The sequence below is a fragment of the Ornithodoros turicata genome, chromosome 10, assembly GCF_037126465.1.
Source record: "Ornithodoros turicata isolate Travis chromosome 10, ASM3712646v1, whole genome shotgun sequence".
In the NCBI taxonomy this organism is placed as follows: domain Eukaryota; kingdom Metazoa; phylum Arthropoda; class Arachnida; order Ixodida; family Argasidae; genus Ornithodoros; species Ornithodoros turicata.
Genome location: NC_088210.1, coordinates 10937287 through 10943361, shown reverse-complemented (window position 1 = coordinate 10943361; position 6075 = coordinate 10937287). Strand labels below are relative to the sequence as shown.

General features: G+C 45.3%; 1 non-coding gene across 1 annotated transcript; it reads left to right on the top strand.

Annotated features, from left to right (window-relative positions):
• The first annotated feature begins 4889 nt into the window (after positions 1–4889).
• Trnaa-ggc (transfer RNA alanine (anticodon GGC)) lies at positions 4890–4962 on the top strand. The gene has a single exon. It is a non-coding gene; the product is annotated as a tRNA-Ala (tRNA).
• Positions 4963–6075: the final 1113 nt, after the last annotated feature.

Here is a 6075-nt window from a genome sequence, read left to right as displayed (position 1 = left end):
ATAGCATGTTGGCATTCGGTTAACACACATAGCATTCGTTTTCAGAGAGCAACGTTCAACAGAACTTGCTCTTTTATCCCGGGAAGATTGATTGCGTGTTAGCGCCGCGAAGCAACTGTGGCTATATCCCGGGAAGAGTGCATTATACAGGGAGATTAAGAGAGATTAAGAGATTTGAGAATAAGCTCATTACGCTAGGGATCTTCGTCGACTACACGAAAGCGTTCGATTCACTAAATCATGAAGTGCTTCTTCAGAAGCTTGAACACTATGAAAATAGGAGGTATATACCTCTAAAATTGACGCACACTTATCTTCACATGTAGACAGTTCGTTGAAGTGCAGGGTGAATTTTCGAGCACGCTTCAATTGCAGCTGGAGTAGCATACGACATAGGACAATTAATGGTTATTTCGGACAGACCTCCTTTTGACATTTTTACCCAGAAGACTTCAAAACACATTTCTGCTCTGGACTTCATTTACACTTCCTTTCGAAAGTGAACACGCTGTGGTTTGAACATCTATTGAAACTCATTGACTTTTCTTTTGATTACTCGCCAACTACCAAGCCAGGAAGGATGAAAGGGATATCAGGGAGGAAGCACACGATACGTGTGCTCTCCTTCTCTCTGGCTTGGGCGGTAAACAGGCTTTAAAATGCTCCCCGGCTAGGCGGCGCTGCGCTTTTAATATGGCGGCATCCAGGGGAAAACGGTGTCTGATAGAGTTACGGGACGTCCGAATGGCGCGTTTCCTCCTCTGAGCACCGCCCTCTCACTCCTTCGCTTATGGAGTGACGTCACAGCGCCGGCGCTTCTGCGACCGCGGAAGCAGCGCTGCGTGATCTTTAAAATTCGCTTATTTAATATCTGAGCACTTTTAGGACGAAAAAAATTACCGGGTAAATTGTCGGCTGATGCCGGCCATAGTGGTATCGGTTTCATAGATCGACCGTCCCTTGAACTTTCCCCCTATCGAGCAACACATTTTTTTGCTTTGAAGGGACTATCGCACCCGGGAAGGTATATGTATGAGACCGGTACGGTAATGTTCGTTAACGCTTCACAGTCAACTTGGTCAAGTGTCTCTTCCGAAAACAGCTTACATACTAAATAAACCAGTTTTAAAGGGGCACTAAAATGCAAAAACAAGGTCACTTCAATTTACGTTACACGCTATATGTATTAATTTCGTACTTGTTATCGTAATTCAAAGCTTTGATTCCGTTACGACGCTACAATCAACATTATACCGGACTCTTTCTAGCTTCGGCGCGAAGCAGTGGACGACACTCCAACTCGTGCATCGGTGTTTTTAGTCCATGCTGCACGTGCACGCGCGTGCCACGCCATGGAGCAGTCCCGGCCAAAAATATATAGTGCGCGTTGCGAAGCGTACTGGCGTTGATGTGTGAAGGACGTGAAGATAAATGTGAGCAGCGGAATATTCGCAAGAACTGTTGTGGGTTACAGTTCAGTGAATCGCTATTGAATACTGCAGCAGTGCGCATCATGCCGCGCATGTGCGGAACACCACGATCGGACCCGTTCCCAATCGACACAGGCACGATAGGTGTACTTGCGCTTCTGAAAATCCGCCGCTTCACTGCCAACCGCACACAGCTCTTTCAGCAAGAAGCTATACGAACCAATGCCTTCCTTAAATCCATTGACCCTTTAATGACATATGCTGTGCCTGGCCGCATCCCGCGCATCGAGGAATCGCTGCTTCATCGGCTGCGGCTGAATGTGGCCCGAACTCCTCTCCTCCTATTTAAGATGAATCAGCACCCATCACCTCTTTGCCCAACGTGCAACGTAGAAGCCGATGTGCCACACATTCTCATTGCCTGCCAGCGGTACGAAGATCACCGATCGAGTCTCCGGCGCCGCCTTGCTCGTCTAGGCCACCGAGAGCTTTCCCTCGCGGTGCTACTTGGCCCTACCCAGCACGCTGAAGTCACGTCTGCGCTGACACGATTCCTTCGGGAATCTAAACTCCTGGGCATTCTCTGATGCGTCCTATGCGCAACGATTAGTGAAGGAGCTGTTTCTTCTGTATTTTTTGATAATTTTCTGTATCCCAGCTGTTTGTGGCTTCCTTTGTTTACTTGAAAGCATTAGGGAATAGCAAGCCCACACCGTGGCTAACCTTTCCCTTTTCTTTTTTCTTACTTTGCATTAAACATATCCCCCTCCCCTTGCGCTTCTCCTGTTGTCTGATTGGAAGCCGCCAATCTTTGCCTCCTAAGGATACCATTCGTTGCCGCAAAAGACGGCTCCGTTTTCAGTGCGTTTTTCTTCTAAACGGTAGCGTTGTGTGAACTTATTTTGTTTGAATTGGTATCATTTGAAACACAGACTTTCATTTGAGAGCAAGTTGTTTTTGCATTTCAGTGCCCCTTTAAAGATTCGCACTCCCTTGGCAACTAACACCGTGATGACGTAAGCAAGGCATACGAATGGGAGCGCAGCGCAGGCGATTGTCTCCGAGGTGGTCTGTTTGGCGTTCGCATCGCAGTATGCTAAATGAAAAGTCCTCGGTGCGCCGACTTTTGATTACCAATGTGAGTTCTGACGTGATCATGTTGCATGGAACACGGTGCTGCATTTCTTGCTCTACGAGCACGTCCGACGCTAACCAACATTCCGCAAGCCGAACACAGAGCACACACCGTCCACTAGTATTCCGGCTCGCCCGTCCGCTGTCGGCCGGTCAGTCGCCAAGGCAACCAAGGCCCCTCCAGCCGCTCTCTGATTGGTCTCGTCCGCGGCAAAGGACGCTCACTGATTGGCCTTGTGCGGGTGACGTTTCCAGAGAGGGAATCCCGGAATACTGTCAATATGCGTCGTCTGCTTTTGCCATCTGTTACATCAAACTGCACAGGAACAACGCCACCCATTCGCATCGGATTTTCGGCATCATCAGTGATGAACACAGGGAAAAACGTCACTACACTTTTGGAATCAACCGGGACTGGTGCGATAGTCCCTTTAAGCCCGAACCACGACCTACTAGATTATAACGAACATGTCATAATCGGCCACCCCTATCAGGAGCCCGTCCCCACGCTCCGCTAGGGGCGCTACTCATCGGCCCGCGAGATCTACATTATGATTGGACAATGGAAATTTGAAATTTTGAACGCGCAAAGGCGGACGGACGACTACCGTAGCAGACGACAGCAACAGCTCCTATGAAAACGTATAGAATGATGATGATAATCAACTTTAGAAAGAAGCATCTCCCATGGGACATTCACCGCTTGTACGAAAATACTAAGGTAAGCTGAAGTAATTAATGCAGAAATTGTACAAGCAACAACCGGGCCGATGAGTAGCGCCTCCGCTAGCTTTCAAATGCGGCGCTGGGAAGGGGTGCCTTTGACGTGGTCGTTATCATCTAGTAGGTGGTGGTCCGAACATAATTTCATCACACATTTTATTTGTAAAATATGCATATAGAGGGCCGATGCTTTAACGAATAAAATTTTCTGTGATCCCTTTTCATTTTGTCGTTGTTCTTGTAGGGTCCGCAAATAACTGCACGGCGTTGCTTTGCAAACTACACGAAATTTATAGCGTACACAGCATGAACAAGTTTTGGCAAGCAACGCCGAAAATATATATATATGAAGAGAGAAAGAAATACATGATGACGATGATATGAAAAAACTTATTTACGCGATGTAGCAAGGTAGTAAGTATATTAATGCCCATACCGCAGATAAGTTGATAAGTAAATTTTAAAAAAATAGGGAGAAATTGAATTGTGATGACACAAGCCTTTATTTTTTTCATTGGTTTCGCTGAGCGCTTCGGTCCGTGTAACTTGGCCCTGTGTCCACCGATTGGCTAACTGTCTTTCACCTGAGAGCATTATAAAAGAAATCAAAGCATGGGGGTATGTCTATGAACTACAAACACGTTCTGACCTGAACTACTAATAAGAACCAGGATTTATGATGCGATTAGCGTCAGGGATCATTTTATACCATTCATCCCTATCATTTAATTCTTTAAAGCAATCATCGTTCTGTTCACTGCAAGAGTTCCTGCAAATCTAAATATTCGCGACTCCCTAATATGTGACAGGAATATTCAGGTATTCTAGAAGGGTGATCCTTAATCGGATATGAGAGCAGTGAATTCGATCGAGGAAGGCAAGCGTAACAAGTGAAGGAATACGTCAAGACAAAAACATGTCAGGAGAGAAAGTGTCTATGAAGTATTAGCCGTAACATTATAGTCCCCTTGTGCAAAACTGAAAAAAAAAAAAAAAAACGAACGTTGTGGTACACCATGTATGCGTAGAAAAATAATAACTGTTTGATGTTCGGTTGGGAACCGTATATAGGCCCTGGAGTATCTCAGAAGTTTATCAGACAGCACACTCATTGCTGACTTCGGTTTTTGAGCTATTGTATTCCTAAGCCTTACTAACTTAGCTAGTAAATTAGTAAAATAAAGTCAAATAAAATAAAAATAAGATGCAATCATGATCGTAAAACTTGTGCAAATTGAAATCCAACGGGGCGCCCGAACAACGAGACACATCTCGAGCTCCCGCAATCCCCACATGAAATGTCCGTATAGTGGCGCGACGGTCGCTACAAAATGGCCGCGCAGGGGGTACGGCACAAATTTCGGTCTATGTTGCCTGCTAAAAGAATGAAATGTTAATAATTGAGAAGATAAAAACTTGTACGGAAATTGATGAGGCGATGCAATTGTTGGCGCTAATGGCGACGCAATTGACGCAAATGTTCAGAATGAGTGAGTGAGTGGATGTGTTTGTTCCTTCAAATTACGCACCCTTGGACGTCGTTGGGAGAGGTGGTTTCAATTCAAATATATGTGACATACGGGAAAGACAAAAAAAAAGTGTGCTAGCTTAGCTCAATTGGTAGAGCCCTGGACCGGCAATCCTGAAGATGTGGGTTCGAGTCCCACAGCTGGCTGACCTATTCAGTGACTTAATTCCTTCTTTCAGAGAACAACTTGTCTGCGCGGCGTTGATATATTCACGAGATCGTCACTGCCTGGATATAAAAGATTATGGGGATGCCCCATAAAGCAGCTTGGCGTTCAGGAATAATCAAAGGATATCAATGATACTGAGATATACGGAACTCATTTCTATATTAAGTTTACAAAGTTTCATGGGGAAGCAGGAGGCCAGAGGCGCCGTCACTTCCATGATCATTTTATGTTTTTTTGTTTTTTTTTCAAGTGACCACCTTCCACAAAAACATCATACATTAAAAACAGACATGTTTGTTTGTCTCCCACACTCTCTCGCGCACGCACACACACGCACTTGTTACCTTGAGTTGAGTTTGAGTTTGATTATAGAAAAAAAACCGGAAGATATTGAATTCGTCACTGACGAATTCTGCTACTCCCACAAGGAGAAAGAGAAGGAGAAAAGGAGAAAGAAAAGAAAAGAAAAGGTGAAAAGCTAAAAATAGAAACACAGCACCCCTCCCAATCACCGAACTGTACGTGCATATGCGTAGCTACATCCCCTACAAGTGAGCTGAAGTGCAAGAAACAAAACTGCAACGGGGAACTCGACGACACATGCCTAGCATGCGGTCCTAAAATACAGATTCCATCTCACTGCTCACTATGAATTTGACAAGCGCTGACAATGCCGCATCTCTCTTCCCGGGTTCCCATACACCCAGCACCTTGACTATATCGAAGGTTCTATTGTCCAAGCGGTCTAGAGCAAACTTCAATGTAGCCCTTTGGGATGCATATCTTGTGCAGTGCATAACGATGTGTTCCGTGTTTTCCACTTGTTACCTTTCTAATAAGTCATGCATAGCCGAGTTAAAACATGACGTTGTGTATGTTTAGCGGTATGAACCACGCACGTGCATATACAAACGTTCTACGCCCGCGCTGCAGGTACAGTTGTGGAGGCAAATCGCACACGATGGTTTACTCTAGCTCGGTTATTCACACGGACGTACTTGACAGGTGTTGACATTTTCGAAGAATAGGCATACTCTTCAGACTACTTTCACGGTTATGTTTAACGAACCCAAATCTGCGCTTTTCATTCC